This window comes from Anas platyrhynchos, chromosome 3 (assembly GCF_047663525.1).
Source record: "Anas platyrhynchos isolate ZD024472 breed Pekin duck chromosome 3, IASCAAS_PekinDuck_T2T, whole genome shotgun sequence".
NCBI lineage: Eukaryota > Metazoa > Chordata > Aves > Anseriformes > Anatidae > Anas > Anas platyrhynchos.
In genome coordinates this window covers 67,212,800-67,231,535 of record NC_092589.1, presented here as the reverse complement: position 1 = coordinate 67,231,535, position 18,736 = coordinate 67,212,800, and the positions used below count along the sequence as shown (strand labels likewise).

The 18,736-nt window shown below is 39.6% G+C and overlaps 1 protein-coding gene across 5 annotated transcripts in view; it reads left to right on the top strand.

Annotated features, from left to right (window-relative positions):
• The window catches only part of PKIB (cAMP-dependent protein kinase inhibitor beta), a 54,630-nt gene that overhangs the window by 24,059 nt on the left and 11,835 nt on the right, over window positions 1–18,736 (top strand). The window contains exon 1 of one of the 5 annotated variants that reach the window (XM_072036059.1): window positions 2,781–3,058. The exons of 2 other annotated variants lie outside the window; for them this stretch is intronic. The gene's annotated coding sequence lies outside the window, so the exon portion shown is untranslated. Of the gene's footprint in view, window positions 1–2,780; window positions 3,059–6,663; window positions 6,781–8,083; window positions 8,283–18,736 lie in introns of those variants that run through there. 2 more of the 5 variants (XM_072036060.1, XM_013097382.5) reach the window with 2 other exon arrangements.

Below are 18,736 nucleotides of genomic sequence, written 5' to 3'. Positions count from 1 at the left end.
CAAGATTGATTGGTATCAGGTGTGCCGAGCCGTCTGATTTCGGTGTTACTATGGTGATAACTCTTTTTAGATAGGATGTCAGAGACTATAATTGCACTTAAAAAAATCCTGTGCACAGTATGATAACCTGTGCGGAAATAGTCTACAGCCTCACTCAGACTGAGGTCTGTCTGTGTGACTTTGCTGACTGTGAGTCACCAAGATTACATACCGGTGTCTGGAGGAGATTGCTGTCCCCTCTCCCTTTCTGTGTGACAGACAGGCAGGATCAGCTCCACCAGCCTAAGAGGAAAGACAAGACTTTCATTTTGACTGACATTCCTCCAGCCCCTTTTGAGTCTGTGTCTTTCTCTGTGTCTCAGGCTACCAGATCTGCCCCAGAGGTGCTCTGGTGACATCTATGTGGCTTTACTTATGTCCACCTTGTGCAAGGTCCTGACAATAAAAGTGTTTACTTCCATGCTAGCATCTCCATGGTTGCACTGTGGACATGAAAAGCCCAAAACTCCCCCTCCTCAAGCCTTCCCCAAATCTCTAACCGGTGATTAAAATTAAATTACCTTGCTCTTCAAAATGCTTCTTGCTAACACTTTGTATTTCATAGGCCCTAGCATTGCAGCCACACATTTGCCTTTTCACAGTTCAGCCAGCAGTAATGTTACTCTTGTTCATAAACTTTTAACTTGTGCCCCTAACCCTGCAATTGGCCCTCTGTCTGCACAGTGCTTGTCTTCTGGCTTGATCTTTTGGATTCCACAGCCTGTAGATCCTGGACTTCTGCACTTGAAGAATAATAGCTTATTAGCTTGAATTCTGCATCAGTAAGATGGAAGGAAATGAGGCAAGTTGGTAAGAAGTGAGGAAACCATGACATGGCTTTGTGGTCAAGAGGCATAAGGTGAAGAAGCCGTGGCATCCAGACAGTACCATGCCTTTCTGCCCCAATTCCTCTACCCCACTCTGCTTCTCGGTAGCTGCAAGGAGCTCTGGGCTTGGTCTCCCGTGGTTGCCCATAGGCAGGATGGGATGAACTGCAAGGTGAATCCTGTTTTTCATGACTTGGGATTTCATTGCCCTTGTGGTCTCCTCAGAGGGTTTGGGCTGTAAGCCATGACTGCATGTCTGTCAGCGTACCAGCTTGGTACAGGAGTTCAGATGTCAGGGAAAGGTCCACTGTTAGAAAACATTTTCCTAGAGTTTGATAATGACAGAAACTTTTCTGATGAAAGCTTGAAAATTCCTGCAGTTTTAGTAAGGCTTGATCCTTGCTTTTAATAACTTAACTGCTACTTTTGTTAAGTAACTTCATCTCTCTCCAATGTCTGTAGAAGTCAAAAGTAGTCAGGATTTTTTAGAGATAAGAGGAGAAAGGTGAATATTTGGACCTCTTGTCTCTGGTGGTCTCTCTTAAGCCTATGACTGCTATTTTGAAAGATAAAATCAGAAAATATGATCAAATAAGCAATTATGGCCCCAGCTGTACAGAGGGCTTAAGTATGTGGTTTTAAGCATCCAACTACAAGAATTAATCATTTCACTGACTGCCCTGATGGATTGGAGCTATGTGGTACAGTGAAGAATAGTGCTACAACTTTGGAGTAAAAATGGCATTTGATTTGATATTGCACTGCAGTTCAGTTCATTGATTTGACATTATCCCTTATTGTGTTTTGCCAAGTAGAAAGTGGTCTCTAACACAATAAATAGATGGAACATAGTTAAATAGCTAAAGGTGAGTGATGTCAGCAGTCCTTTAACTCAGCTTTGTTCTGTCACTTCTGTATTATTAGGTGTGTGCCCTTCAGCCATACTCAGCTTCTGTTAGAAGCCAGAATTAGTACAGGGGTCAAATTCTTAAACTGATCTCTCCCATTGAGTTTTAATGATATTCATCAATGAATTTGAGATCAGTGAGCTGTAAGAAACACATTCAAAGGTGGAAACACTCAAACCAGTCCCTAATACAGGCATCAAGCTGTTTGAAAAATTAAATATCAAAAGCAGATAAAGAGCAAAAGAAGGCAGACTTGGTGTAGCATAGAGTACAAACACTGGTATGGAGACTGAAATCTAAGGGGATGGTAAACAAGAGCATCTGTCCTTTCAAAGACCATTTTTGTCAATAAAGATATAATAAGCACGGTAATTGGCTGCTTTGCATATAACTGTATAAATGAGACTGGAAAATGCCAGCCAAGGCTACTACAGATCGGAGAGTCAAGCACTGATTTGTTTGGCATGAAAGTGAGAGCTTCCACAGCTGTTTCCTTACTTGAGAAAAGAGCGACACAGGAAGTGACTTAATTTACTAATTATTGCCTTAGCCCTCACATTTTTACTTCAGTTTCCCTGATTTCTTGCTTCTATCTGGAAAAGGCTTTTTCCTCTGATTTTGCTGTGTTCCTCTATGCAATAGAAACACACAACAGAAAACCATCTGGAAACTAGTCTCAGTGCCAGCCCCATTCAGAAGAACAAAGCTGATTTTTGATGCCTGATTTGGAGTATCAAATGCTCTGCCTAACAGAAAATCTGGTGCCATGCCCAGTTTCGGAAAGATGGAGGCTCTTAGAATGCAAAGTCACGCTGCTTTGGTTGATAGCTCCCTGGCTTTTGCACACCTGTGGAGGTGAGCAGTTCAACCTGAAAACTCTTTTTGACTGTGACCATCCTGATCCTGCTTTGTGTGTTGGCTACAAGGAGATAAACATACTCAGCAGAGCATGCTGGTGGCAAGGAAGGTGTAATGAAATACCAGGCTGCACTTGTTAGACTATGTCTGGAAAGAATGTGTCCAGCTTTGTCCTTACCTTACAAACAGGATGTTGATAAACTGGAGCAGGAGACCGTCAAGTTGAGGAACATTTACCCTATGGAGAGAAGCTGAAGGTCTGGGGCAGGAACAGCCTGTAGAAGACTTTAGGGGGATCTCAGACTGGCTTTCCTGTACGTACAAAGGATTACTGAGAAGATGGAACCAGGCTCTTTACAGAGTTGCACAGCAGGGAGGATAAGAAACCACAGTTATAAACTAGAACTGGGCAGCTTCTGACTGGAGGTAAGGAAAAACTTTTCACCATGTGGGCAGTTAAGCCCTGGCACAGATAGCCCGGAAAGGTTGTGGAGTCTCCATCCTTGGAAAGGTGTCTCCATTCTGGGACATATTCAAAACATGACTGTACAAATCCCTGAGCAAACTGCTCTGAATAGTTGACCCTGCTCTGATTGAAGCAATGACGTGAGGTCTCTTCCAACTTTAGTTTTTCTGTTACTATATATCACCAAGTTTTTAGCCATGCTTTATCCTATGCTTCTGGCTCTGTCCCAGATATCTCCTCCTGGCTGCATATCCTATGCCACTCTTAGAGATCTACCACTAATGCAAAATATCATTGCTGATCTCCTCCAGCTGAGCCTAGGCATGATAAAAGATGTGCTGTTTTTGAGATGTTGACAGACTTTTTCTTTGAGAAAAACCCTACCTTGTCTCCATAAAAGAGGTGTTTAACCAGGACATGTAAGTGGTTGACCAAATAGGAAACTCTTTGGTTTGAAATGATTGCTCCTTTTTCTTCCCCAGGAGACTGACTTTTTAGGATATCCTGAAATTTGTTTGTTTGATATTCAGAAACCATACAGAATGGGAAGAGATGAAGACATCATCTAAAATGTACCCAGGAATAGCCTGAAATAATGACTTGATAATAAATGTGAAATATAGTTAGGAAAATTGCAGAATTTATTTTCTTTCCTAAAATGAAAGGACTCAAAAGTCAGATTTCTAATTTTGATTAATGACACGTAGTGCTTCTAAAATTATGATGAAGTATATAATAGACACTTTGGGACATTCTTGAATCTCTGATAATGCATCTTTTCCCCCCAAATGTTACTTCTGAAACTGAAATTTGCTAGACTGGCTGACAGTAAGGAGAGCAAAGAGTCTCTCCCAGAAAACATAGGGCCTCAAGTAGACAGGGAGGTAGGTTCATGAGTTTGTCTATTGAAAGTTGCTTCATATCATCTAGTTATACATGCCTTGACATCTTGTCACCACTGTTTTCTTAGCAGTTGCTGAGTTCAAATTCAGTGATTAACTTGGGATGTGACTGAGAGGATGTGGTCCTCTTAGTGCTTTCTGTTTCTATACTTTTTTAATACTTTTTTCTTTTTCCTACTTTGCCAATATAACATTGGCAATGCAAAGCAAATACTGTTTCAGAGAAATACTCAGCAGTTCCTTGGAGCATGGTCAATGCTTTTAGTGTCAAGTCTTACTTAAATAAACACACAGTGGTTTTACTTTAATTTTGTTTTGGTTTTACTAACAGCTCATTGCTGTGAACACTTTTTTCCCCATCCATTTGAGAGATAATTGGAAAAGAAGACATGTAAGAATCCATGATTTGTGGGGACAAAATGAGTACAGTCATTAAAGGACTCTGTTGGAAATTTGGGGATTGTGAACCTTGCACTGACACCACGGGCTTGCTCTTCTTGTATAAGAATCAGTCGCTGCATAAATTACAGAAGCAGTCTTTAGGCTTCAAGCATAATATTTTCCCTCTGTGTTTCAAGTGGTAGCCTGACCAGTGAGAGCCCTGACCCCAGATTCTGTGACATATTTCTTTTTTTCCCTTAAAAGAAGCGTTGTGTTAGATGTTAAAGTGTGAAGATGGTGGCAAAACTTAGTTGACTTCGAAAAGACAGAATTTAATTTAGAATACGTCCATTATCTTCTGCACAGTGGAAAGTGCTGTTGCTCAGCTTATTTTTTTCCCTAGTGAGTAAAGCATTCACCTAGGAAACAGAAGATGAAGCCAGTTTTCCTTCAGAGCCCTAGGTCTCCTCGTCTGGGCACCTTTTCAACAGGACAGAGCTCTGCTTGGTGATTTGAAGGAGTCATTGCAGAGGTGATTATTTCTTCATCTGATGAAGTTGCTGGTGAGTAGATGGAGGTATTTCCTGGCAACCCAACTTCCTTGCAATGGGTAGGATCTTTAGGCATGCCCTTCTCCCAGCTATTATCAGTTGTTTAGTTCCAGGTGCCTTTCCTTTCATGTGTGAGCTTTGTAGGTTGAAGTGGTTTTCTGAAGCATCAAGTCTTTGTAGATGCTTCAGCATCTACTTATGTGGTTTGGTTTCTTTCTACCTTGCAGGACGGGTACCTCAAGTATTGTGGCACCCATCTAATGTGTACACATGCTCTTTGCTGAAGAAGGAGAAAGAATCCAGTCCCAGATGTTGCAAAGAAATGTGGTCTGTGGAACAAGAAATGAGGCAAGATGGGGTCAGGGACTGTACTGGACCTTCATAGTGACAGTCCACAAAAAGCTTCATTTTGCTTATGGCTAACAGTGAGCTTTACACCCATCTTTATTCACTTTAGAGAGAAGCCGTTTCTTTTGTTTGGCTGGATTTTTTCATCAGCTGTAGTATGAGCCTGAACAGTTCCATATCCAGACAAATTTAGAGGGATTTCTTTTCATCTTTAGTCACCTTACCTTAATAGCCATTGGAATGGCATTTGGAGGAAAAAGAATTTGGATGACATATGTCTTCAGATACTGGTGTAGGAGCTGTACATCAACAGCAGTATCCATACCTAATAATACAAAATAAATGCTAATTACAGATAACCTGAAAAGGTCTTTATATGCATAGGTTAGCATTTCATCTATAAAAATAAGAGCATTCTGGACATCAATTATGTATCTCATAGTCTAACTTTAATTTCTTTACAGACTTTGTACAAGATAGCTTGGTTGGCATATAGTAGTACAGACTTAACTGAGCTTGAGCAACTTAAGTTGAGAACTTCATCTGTTTAAAAAATGACTAAGTACAACTTCTTACTATGGAAAAAGCCAGCAAGGAAAAGTATCAGAAGTATTACTTGGAAAATAAGTTTCTTGAAATGAAAATTGTAAAATTCTTCCTTAATTAGTGATGGTATGTCAGAATAGATTTTCCACAGCCCAAAAATCATGTTGCTTGGGAGATTCTGAATGCTTTCAGCATTGCAAGACCAGTGAAGTTTACCTGGATTTACAGCAAATAAAATCTGTCCTTATACAGGTAGTATGCAAGCTTGCATTAGAACATCCTGCTGTTTATGAGGAAGCTGTTAGATGGATAATAGTTTATCTGGCATCAAGCCATTTGTCAAACTTCTAAGTGTGAGACTGGTTGCTGAGTCACAGTTTCAGCAACTGCAGTAACAGCTCAGAAAAAAACTATCCTTTAGCTAGTGAAAACCCTGTAGAGCTGAAAAGATGTATTATATGTATGCTTTTGAACTTTAAAATAGAAAAGAGAGAAGCCATCAACAGACCTTTTATGTGTGCGTGTTGTTTTCTTCCTCTCCTCAGCACTTAGGTAACTATAAAGCAGCTAAAATCAACAAATGAAATGTCAAGTTTGAAAGGGCATGTGTGCAAAGAAAGTGTTTCAGGCTGAGGATGTGGTTCAGAACACTGACTGTACCAACTGTTTGTCCAGTAATATAGCAACTGAGTTAAAAACACGATTTTCAGGCTTTAGGTAAACAACAAATTTGGAATGGGAGAATGTTTTACCCTGAGAAAACATTTGCAGTTCTGTGGTTCCCTAATGACACCAGGCACGATTTACTGAAGGAGGTGGTAAGGGAAGGTATAAGGAAAGAAAATAGGTTGAAAAGGGGACTAACAGAGCTCTAGCTATTACATGTCCAGAGCTGGGCTATATATGTGTATCAGCATGATGGCAACCATGTACTTTTCTGCTCCTGCAGCACAGGTAGGTGTGACTGTCATACATGCCATTTACTGTTTCCCTTGACTAATGCTAATCCTTTCAGATCCTGGATCTTAGGTAGACCCCCATTCCTGCTGTTCTACAACTATACTAGTAAAATAAATGAAGCATATCTCATAACCAGTGTCCAAGAATAGTTATGTTACTGAAGTTTTCTGGATTATGTTAATTAAGCAAAACCAATAACGTGGCATAATTGACAAGCACAAGAAGAAAACTAATTTAACAGAGTGCTAAAAGCTGCAGGGAGGACTGCAATTTGTCTTGTAAATGTATTCTTTTTTATTGTATCAATTTCTCTTGCAAAGAAATTGAGGTGGTGGTGGAGAAGTGGTACAATTGATTTTGCAGCATTTTGAAATACAATATTCTCTCCATAACAAACTCCTATCTACTTCAAAATGCTGATCTTTGAATTACTATTCTAGTAACTTCCTGGAGAGTCATTTTTTATGACTAGTACCTGCAGTCAGGGTTTTGTGCTGGATTTGTGCAGAGTTCCATGAAGTAATGCTACTTAATCTGAAAGTCCAGAGGGAAGAATGGTCATCTCAGAGAGAACATAAGGAAGAGAACATTATATTGGGAAGCGTTGAATTCTTGGGTAGATCAATGTAGACTTAATGTGGTTTTATGGTATGCTAAAATAAATATGCAAGTGATTTGAAGGCTAATTTAATATAACTATTTAAACATATTGTTTCATTTTTTTTCTCTTTATGTCTAGATTAAACATTCAAAATAGAGATGACTGCACAAAAGGAGTATATATCTATGCAAATTTATTTCTGTTTCTGCTGACTATGGTGCCACAGACATCCACTAAAATATCCCATTATAAACAAGCTCTTTTCACTTTAGTAACTAAATAATTGGCTGATATGCACAGTTTGTGGGATGATCCTGATCTCAGTTGCCCTGGTGTACATCCAGAGGAGCTTAACTCCTGTGGCATCGCTCTGGATTTACAGCAGTAGAGTTTTACTCAGCTTGGGTCCTCTGTGTCAGAAGAAACCTATCCAGTGGTTAATAAAATCCCATCACCCCTTCCACTTGTGTGTATTTGACCCTTGAAAAATGTCAGGTGGAGACTCTCTTGCCGTTGTACAAATGGTTGAGTCATTTCCTTGATTGAGAAGTTTGTTTTTCCTCAGTGTTCCTTTTCTTGTTTTTCCCTGCTGACACACTCTGCACACAAGAGCTTTTTTATTTGTACAACATCAAGTTGTTTCAGCCCTCCTGAGTTTTAAAAGCAGCGAGTTTTTTCCATTGGCAATTTGCTTCTCCGGTAGCTGTGAGATGGCAGGTTATTTTCAAAGGGGTGGTGGGAGCCAGAGCTACTATTGCCTTCCTGAATGTCCCTCACAGTGACTGCATACAGCTCTACCGGTGGCTCTCTCTCCTCTTTTTAGCTTATACCCAGTCCCTGTTCCAGAAGGACCGTGCCATGGGGCTGAAGGCATACATGAACCATGAACTTTAAGGTACTTTGCATTTTGGAGAACACAATTGGGCAAGATCAGCCAACAGGCTGATCTTGAGGTAACCCTCTTCCATGCTGACCATTTGACCATGCAAATCAGCCGACAGCTAATACAAACTTAAGCAATGTGGTTATTTCCAGGTAGCTTTCTTGGCTGCTGTGAAACTCAATGTGTAGATGCTGGAATATCTGTTGTTGTAGACATTTGATGCCAATTGGGTGGGAAAGTATTATTTATCTCATAAATGTGAAAGCAATTTTTATGCTACAGTGTTGTCGTGACTGGCTATTGACAGCTTCTGAGTTATCGCTTCTGACAGCAGAATGCCATTGAATAGACACAGCTTGTTTCCTTAACTAGCATCTAGGCAGTAATTACTACCTTTGAAGTGAATGTAGCAGCACAGCAAGTGAGGAGAGTTTGCCTCTTTTGATGGAGAATGGAAAATTCATTCTAAGACCCTGTTATTAAGGACTGAGTGTAGAAAGCTTATTTTTGTACCAGAAGTGCCCTAAATGGAAATGCTGAAGCCCAGAAGTCTACCTGTAAGGCACACATTCCTGTATGTGGATGTGTTGTTATATATTTGAAAGGTGTTCAAGTTTTCTTTCCCTCTTGGCCATAATTCAGCTTTCCCTTGGCATTCTGCTGCAGTCAGTTGAAAGTCAGAAATTAAGATAATGTTCTCGTTGTTTCTCTGATACTCAATATCCCTTCTTGCTGTCCTGTGAGTAGTTATGCTCTCATCTGCTGTATTCTACCATTGTGTTCTCTACCTCTTGTAAGTTTTGTTTTTTTTTTTAATAATATTTTATGAGGTTTCATAAGTGTCTAGCATTCCTAATGAGTTGTGCTTGTCTCCTTATCACTTTGAAAAAAATAAGCAAGCAGAAAAGAACCCTTTTATTTAAAATTTCCTAGCCTTTCTGATGTTCTTCTGCTTGCTGGGTTTTACATACATGTGATCAAGAAGGTTTTTTTAGTCTTTCTATCCCCTCCATTGAAACAGCAGAGTAAGAATCTTCTTTAGTATATGAATGTGGTTAGATTAAAAATAAATAAATAAATAAATAAAATTAAAAAAAGAAATCACTTCTAGATTTATATTCAGATTTTGTTCTTTGGCTATGCCTGTCAGTGCCTTACAGAGTTCTTGGCTGAGCAGTACAGAAGTACGGTACCCACAATTTTTCTGTGGAAGCAGCTCTTCCTCCTTCAGAAAGGAAGAGCGTTTCATGAAGTGAAATGGGGGAGAGCCACTGCCCATGTGGCCCTCCAGATGGAGGCTGTCAGGCCTGTCCTGTAGAGACACTTGTATCACTGCAAGGCTTTTGGAGCTCTCTGTGACAGAGGGAGCACTGGCCATGAACAGCTCTGAACACAAAGCAATGTGTGGGCTTGGACCTGGCCTATCGGGTCTCCACACAGTCTTCATGAATTTGATGGACTCTTTACAGTTTGGGATGGGTGTTACAACAAATCCATTTTAGTTTATTTTTTTTCCTCAGTATGAATGAATGAACAAGACTTCTTGGAGGGATATTTGCAGAGATTTCTATCAACTCTCTCCTAAACCTTTGTTGTGTTGAACAAATCTGTACTGGTTTGGTTGACGCTATAAGGAACAGAATGTGACCTGTGGTTTCAGAATAAGTGCAGCATGCAGATCTGTGGAAGGGTCATGGCTCTTTGTCTGCAACCAATAAAATACAGAATTATTTCTTAAAAGGGAACGGGGGGAAGGTTTGAGGAAAAACTCAAATTCATGAATAAAATAAACTTTGCAACTGCTTATTCTAAACTGAGACATAAAATGTGGCAAAGAAGGTCAGAGAAAAATGTCTCCCATGGCCCCTGTAGCCTTTTGTAGCCTCTTCAAGAACAAGTGGGGAAAAGCCAGTTGCCTGAAATGCCACCATCTACAGTTCTCTACCCAGATTCACACAGGACTCCAGGAGGGAAGTGTAGGTTTCTACTCATGTCCAGTGCTGACTGGAATCTAGAAAAACAAAATCCACCATCTCTAAGGACGTATGTTCAATGGGAAAGCAAGGCAAGCATCCTTCATATTTTTGACTTCTCAGATAAGGTCTTAACACAAAGTAAATGCAGAAGTATGTAAAACAAGAAGTAAATGTTTGGAGTGCTAGAACAACGTTAAACAGAACACCAGTTATACTAACACAGTTATAATTTCTAGGGGGTTGTTTTGAAAAGCTCAACTCCATACTTCTGCAAACAAAACTCCCTTGGAGTTCCTGTGAGGCAATGCAATTAGGTCTGTGTGTTTCTGGGAAAGATGCATCTTTGTAGAACGTGTCTTCCAAAAGTGCCTTTGTCTTGGTTTCAATCTGTCTAGAAACAGAAATTTTGCTTGGTGATTGTGCCTATCTGTTTTCCTCTTTCCCTGTCTGCTTAATAAGACAAAATGGGGAACAATCCTCTTCTGAGGGATTTGCATTAAAAAAAAAAGAAAAGTAAAAAAAAAAAAAAGATTATTTTACACTGCTGGGTGTCAGGCTGTAATATGATCATGCTTGCAAAGCTAAAAAAGGAAATGTTCAGAGCTCATAGAAATTTTAGAAGATGTCATTAGCTTAGGAGATGGGAAAATTTTGTTTGAGAGCATTCAGCAGTTCCTGATCTCACACAACACGTTACACAGGTATGCACTTCAGCCAGCTGTGCGGAGGATGCAAAAGCTTCCAAGTAGCTCACAAGGGTGGTAATTCCAGTTTAACATAAAATGTTAAGGCTACAAAATGTCAGCACAGACAAGCAATCTGTAGCCACCTTGAAAGTGGTTCTTTCAGGCAGTCATTCTGTAGCATCAGATCACCTTCAGCTAGCGAGTCAAATGGCAAGCACAGTGTCTGTGGTGAGCTGCCTCCCTCTCAGTAGGAAATCTCACCCAATTCTGCTCTGAAGAGTGAAAAACTTGCTCAGACTGGCCTTGCTTGTTAATTTTGCTATTGCTTGTGGGAGAAAAGCTCTGGTCCAATATGTCAAAATTAAGCCCATCTCTCACTCAGAATACAGCAGACAAAAAATGTTAAATTGATAACAATAAAAACAAGGGAAAAAGCTGACTGTTAAATTTTTATAACCAAAAGATCCAGATAAATAGGTATGCAGGCCTGCAAACTAAAGTTATTTGTATGACAGATAAGAGCAAGACTTTCCCTTATGCATCCGTGGCCCACATACATTAAGAAAGTTAAACAAAAGTTCTGTGCTTGGTTATGTTCCAGCTAAAAATATCTGAAGGATCTAGCCACGTTTGATTCATATAATTTATAAAAACACATTTTTTTTTTTTACTTTCTCCCCTCTCATCTTTTAAGATGTCCCATTTGTACTGGTTGTTTGCATAGCCTTGTTATCATTTGGGATATAAAAATAGGTGGGTTTTGTTTTGTTTTGTTTTTCTTGGTTCTTATTTAAAGCATTTTATCCAGGTGTTTTGGTAGAAGGGCATGTTTACTGAAGGATCATTTACCAAAATGAAAATGACTCTTTGAAAGCCACCTGTCTTAATTATAGGTAATTTTAATTGAATTAATTTAAAACACATTAATTCAACCATGTGGAAATTATCTGACTGGCTCAGTACATACTGTAGAAATGGCTGTTTGGTGTTTGTTCCTGAACAACAGGCAATAATCTTTGGAGGTAGAGATCTGGTTTTAGAGTTTACTTTTTTTTTTTTTTTTTTTTTTTTTAAGGGACAATAATTCTCCTCAATTACTGAATAAGCTCAGGCAGACCATAAAAACTTCTCCTTAGTATATTTTACTGGAAGTTTGATTGAAATATGTCTATTTTCTTGAGCTACTCTATAACTGTGAAGCTCTAAGATAGTAAGGCTGTTTAATGTCCTAGAGCAAGGGCATTGGAGGGTAATAGAGATGATTCATGCTTTCATAAAATGGAAGTATATTGAAAGGCTAAAGAAATTAAACCAAATGAATCCCAGGTGTAATTCCACTGACTTGTTTAGCCTTATAACTAGTATGAATTTCACCTATTAGGTCTATTCTCTTATGGAAAAGAGACACTCTGAAATAGCATGAAAGTCAGGGAGTTTATAAATCGCTGTGATCAGTCATATCCTTTCAGGAAAAATGCAAAGAAAAAAAAAAAAAAAAGGAGTCATCTAAATATAGGGAGGCAGGAGCAAGTAGAGTGCTGCAGATAAAACCCTTCACCTGAGCAAAAAATTAATCTAAAATAAATTGCAAAGAAAAAGGTTTTAGTGTGTACTGTGGCTAATCATATACCCTACTTGTTTCCACCTTTAGTCCTCAAGAGATTGTTGGTTCAGGGGTATTTTCTTCATTTATTTGAAATTCAATTTCAGCAGTGCTGTTCAGTGGCAGCAGGCTGTACCTGGCTCGTTCCCAGAAAATTTAGGGACAAGATGTTCTCAATTATCTGTGCCACCATACTAGCCTTTCTGTGGAGGTTTAGATAATGTTTAGGTGTCTGATCCACTGGAGAAGACTGCTGTCTCCCAATCTGAGATGGACAAATCCGACCCTGTGATCCATTCCTGAAGGTTACGGAGCATATTCCTAGTTCATTTCCCTTTTTGTACTGTCAAATTTGAATGGAAAGAGCAGAAGACTTCCGATTAGATAAAGTTAAGCACGTGCATAACTAACTGCAGGATCAAAATGTAAATTTATACTATTAGGGTATATATTTCAGTGAATTATAATTGATTTTTTTTTTTAATCAGCACATTAAAATATTCTGTAAATGAAATTGGGAGGTCTCATGAATCAGGGTCATTGTCTAACTTAATTATAAGGCTAAAGGCAGACACATTTCTCAAATCTCAGTCTATTTTCTTGGTGAGTTACCATAGAATGAGGCAGATTTTTTCAATCAGAAATTTCACTAAAATCAGTAAACAGGATTGCTACCAAGACTGAACAGGTATGCTGTAGAAGATATATGACTGATTGGAATTATATTAGAATAAACATGATGTGTGTGAAAAAGTGAAATTAAAATGATAAATTATTCATTTGATATTGAAGAAACATTATATATGAAGTAAAATATGTGCTAAGTCATAAATAGAGATTGAATGCAACATACAGAGCTGGGGAAAGAAGTGGAACTGATGATCCAGTTTTAAAATACAATTTTAGAAGAGGGTGAAGAAAAGCAGTTCAACACAAACTCTCAAACTGCAAACTTATGTCCTATTGATTTTTATTTATTTATTTTTGGTGAATGTTAAAGTCACTGAGATGTCAAGCACAGCAGTAAGAGACTTCAATAACTCATTAAGGGGTGCTTCAGTGCACCATGGTCACTTGTAGCCCAGGGTGAGCTCTGTTCTCTTTGTATTAGAATTCACATATCAAGCAGTTTCTTTCTGCTGGGGCTTCCTTAGAAGTCATCAGATTACTGTGAAAAGCACAGCTATGAACCAGTATTGGTTCATAGGTTAAAAACTGGCTGGATAGCCAGGCCCAAAGAGTTGAGGTGAATGGAGTCAAATCCAGCTGGAGGCCGGTCACTAGTGGCATTCCCCATGTCTTGGAACTGGGGCCAGTCCTCTTTAATATCTTTACTAATGATCTGGATGAGGGGATTGAGTGCAGCCTCAGTAAGTTTGCAGATGACACCAAGTTAGGTGCGTGTGTCGATCTGCTCGAGGGTAGGAAGGCTCTGCAGGAGGATCTGGATAGGCTGCACCGATGGGCTGAGGTCAAATGTATGAAGTTCAACAAGGCCAAGTGCCGGGTCCTGCACCTGGGGCACAATAACCCCAAGCAGAGCTACAGGCTGGGAGAGAAATGGTTGGAGAGCTGCCAGGCAGGGAAGGACCTGGGAGTGATGGTGGACAGTCGGCTGAATATGAGCCAGCAGTGTGCTCAGGTGGCCAAGAAGGCCAACAGCATCCTGGCTTGCATAAGAAACAGTGTGACCAGCAGGGCTAGGGAGGTGATTGTCTCTGCTCTAGTTAGGCTGCACCTCTAGTACTGTGTTCAGTTTTGGGCCCCTCACTACAAGAAGGACATTGAGGTGCTCAAGTGAGTCCGGAGGAGGGAAACAAAGCTGGTGAGGGGTCTGGAGAACAAGTCTTATGAGGAGCAGCTGAGGGAGCTACTTGTTTAGTCTGGAGAAAAGGAGGCTCAGGGGAGAGCTCTTTGCTCTCTATAGGTACCTTAAAGGAAGCTGTAGCGAGGTGGGGATTGGTCTATTCTCCCATGTGCCTGGTGACAGATACGAGGGGGAAGGGGCTAAAGTTGCGCCAGGGTAGGTTTAGGTTGGATATTAGGAAGAACTTCTTTACTAAAAGGGTTGTTAGGCATTGGAATGGGCTGCCCGGGGAAGTGGTGGAGTCACCATCCCTGGAAGTCTTTGAAAGACATTTAGATGTAGAGCTTAGTGATATGGTTTAGTGGAGGACTTGTTAGTGTTAAGTCAGAGGTTGGACTCGGTGATCTTGAAGGTGATTCTGTGATCTTCCTCCGAAGGCAGGCTGAACCAAAGTGATCTGGTAGAGCTTTCCAGCACCTGTGTTGGCCTAAGGATGTGGTTGCAAAAAAGTTTACAGGGACAGAAAATATATTTTATTAATTAGGAAAATGTCTTTGCAAAATCTTTTGGATATAGCAGCTCTCCTTCAAGCTGGGATGGCTTTATAGAATTATCCTACAATAGCTCACTTATATTTGCAACATCAAGGACCTTTTACTACCCTTGAACTGAGTTAATAAAAAAATATTTTACTACCTAAATAAACATTTATGAAGTTGAGCAAAAACATTTTGCTTTCCAGAATCCTGTCCACTAAAGAAAGCTAAAAGAATTATTCTGGTTTGGATTTCCAGCAGCATTTGTGAGTGAAATAGAAGAATATTTCAGGAAACCCAGGCCATTTGTGGGTAGAAGAAGTAACCAAAGCGAGAGTAAGAATAAATTATGGGGGAAAATAGTTATGCGGAGCTTCATGGTGAAAACAAAGAACTTGAGTCAGTAGAAACCCTGAGAACCTAGTCTTGTAGCTATCACCCCAACACTTCACTCAAACATCTGAGCAGCTATCAGACTGGTATTTGCTCTTTGTGAACACAGTGGAATAGGTGCTAGCACCAACAATAAGCACTAGTGAATTATTTGAAGTTGTCAACAGCTTTGCCTTTGATTTCATTCTTAAAGAAAAATAATAGACAAATAATAAAAACAATAGACAAATAATAAAAACTTGAAAAATGCTAGATTTAGAAATACCCTCATGACAATGACAAGCAGGCTTTGTTGCAGCTGTAACGAAAATAAAATTAGCTTCTGGTACTTTAGCAGTACTTTGATTGCCCAATTAAGAGCTGAAGGTTAAGCTGACTTTGCTTTAAATGTAGTATTCAGACCCATATGAGTAATTAGCAATGAAATGGTTAATTTCTCTTCAGGATTTCTTTTTTTTTTTTCTTTTATTTTCTTTTCTTTTTCTTTCCTTTATATATATATATATATATATATATATATATATATATATATGTATTTTATTTTTTCCTTCCTTAAACAGACTGCTGTGAGTAATTCTTGGTATCGAAATAGTGACTTCTCTTTCTGTGTGTTTGGCACAATGAAGCCAGAATACAGAAATGAAAAATTGAAATAGGCAAGTTTTACTTCAGTCAGAGAAGAGTGGGTGCTTGGATTTGGTTACACTTCAGCTCTTTCAAAGTGTCCAACAGAACCACAGCATCACAAGAAAGTGATGCTCTCCTGTGTTCAGGCAAGGAAGCACAAAGGTGTGCGGTGCAAAACTGGCTAAACACAAGTATTTCCATGTCAGTGAGGTGCTACTGAACCTGAATAGGGAAGAAGCCCACATGTAGGACACAGAGTTCTCCAGGTGTGATTCAGACCAATCTGAGGTTGGCCTAGCATTGCCCATATGAGCACTGCCTACATCTTTTACACAATGTATACCTATCTGTTTATTGGAATTTGCCTGAGTTTCATGACAGTAAACAAGGACAAAATGTAGCCTTACACTAATCTTTTAAAAGTGCTCATAAACCAATCAAATCAGTACTTCAAATCTTTGTTGTTTATCAAAAAGCTAAAAGATATAGCTTGTAAGTTTGAAGGAGGAAGAATCATACAAATAAGATATGATTATGTTTTTCAGTATAATTATGGAATGTTACCTAGCCATGACAAAGATAATAAAACAAAAGTCATCTGTCATTGGCGTAAACAAAACAGTAAAGTGCTTCTGAGAGCTTTCCTTGCTTTTTCAGTGAAATAGACCCATGTTTTGAAGGCTTAGGGACTTCAAAGCCTTTTAACCAGGTGTCCTGCTGCCAGGCTGTTACCACCTACTGCCTAGCTGGAGAGAAACACTGAGTTTCATGACAGCAATGTAGCTCTTTCACCAAACCCACTTCTGCCTCCGAGAGTCCTGGGGAAGTCTGAATGTGAAGCAGACAGGGACTTTTTGCCAGGGACCTGCTGTGCAGAAGCTCGCATTGTAGCTACTTGTTTTGAGGAGTCCTCACAACATCAGGGGTCATTGCAAATACTGAATCTTCAGTTAAGAAGACATAGCATGTGGCATGTTGAAGTAGTGTTTTAAACTCTCATGTGCAGACTCTTCAGGTTTTCTGTATGTGGGCCTATTGTGGTAATTGTACACACAAACTTTTAAGCACATACATGCCTGTTTTACTGCTACCTAATTTGCTGCTAATCCATAGGCTCTGCTGGATGTATATATCCTCCAATAAGTCTGGCTTCTCCCCAGACTTTACCATGTCTCTTCCTCCCTGCCTACATCCTACTTGCCATCCAAATAAACTCCTCATTACATGATTTCATCCCTCTTCCTCAGTCATTTTTCAGAATTACCCTTTCTCGTCTCTTTAGTTTGCCAGGTAATTTCTTTACCTCAGATAGACCTCAGTTAGTCATTCTTTCTCCTGATGTACAAGCACACCTATAGTCTCTTACTTCTCTGCCATGCTTGTGCTCCTGTCTTTCAGCAATTTGTGCCCACGTGTTCCTACAAGACAACTTCTCTTCCTCTCAAGGAAAGAGACTATTCCTTACTATTCCCTTTTGTAAGCACTTCCACAAGGATCTGTGTTGTTACCAACCTCCCTGTGAATATCACTACCCTTGATTCACTCTGGTCTAGTTGGAAATGTTCCTCATTCGTGCCTGTAAGATCAGAAGGGACTTGGGCCTTCTTCAGTAACCAAATTTGGGTATATATGTGTGTTGGTTTAGTGCATAAGATTGTCCTGTTCCCATATATCCTATAATCTGCTGAATTATAAATTCATCTTCTCTCTGTTCTTTTTATATTGCACTGCACTACTTGCCTTACCAGAGGGCATTATGCGGGCAGACCACAGCATACCATAAGCCGTTTGCTGCCTGAGCCTCTTCAAGTGGATTTGTCGGAGTAATTTTCTTCCACAGAGAGAGCAAGCGGAGACCAAATCACTCCCTGATTCACATAAAGAATGTAGTACTGATGTATGCGTATGCTGGCTTCCACAGCTATTCATTTGTGTGTGCTTCAGGAAATGTTCCTGGGATTCTGGGGTAATGGCTATGGAGGCAGAGGGAAAAGCTCCTTTGGTTTTCCCTCAAAGAATTCATAGTTCAAAGTCTGAGGAACAAGCTGATGGGAGAGGACAGAGGAAAGGTGTGGTGCACATGTGACCATAGTAACAAGACTAGGCAGTACAGTAAAGATACTCACTTCCTTGTGTTCCTGTGGCAATATGAAAAATCATGAAAAATACAACATAACTGCAATCTTAGTTACCAGTGCCTCTGGAAACTGAGGTAGTTAAATCTGATGTCTAAGTAATTCCTAACTTACTTCTAAAGTATGTGCCTGTGGGTAGACAAACTTCTCTAGGATTTCAGGCCAGGTGTAAATCTTCAGGAAGGATATGAGGCTCTGTGGCAGAGATCAGAAAGTATATGTGTATGACAGGGGATATGTATACATTTTGCAATGGGTAATGAAGACTGTGAGGATGAATGGCCAAAATATAAGAGGAGGAATAAGGTTGTTCCCCTACCCCACACTGAGCTTCAAGCTTCATTTCCTATTTCATAGTAGGGGATGCATTTGACTTTTTTTTTTTTTTTTTGTTTCCCCAGCATAGCTGATGCATCAGCCTTTTTTCCCTGTTGAACTGTATTTTTGACTATAACTTGTGTCTGTCATTGCTTTTGGTCACTCAGAGACATTTGGAAAGTGACTTGCTCTCTTGCCTGGTATTGACTGCCTTCAGCTAATGTCACTTCATTTATTACTTACTGCAAATAACTTCTGATTAGGTTGTCAGTATCATGACCCTTTCCCCTCTTCCTTATTTTCTTTCACAACGGGAAATTTGTACCGTTACTTAGTGCTATTATTATTCTTGTAATGTGTTTTTCTGTACATCAGAGCACTGTGT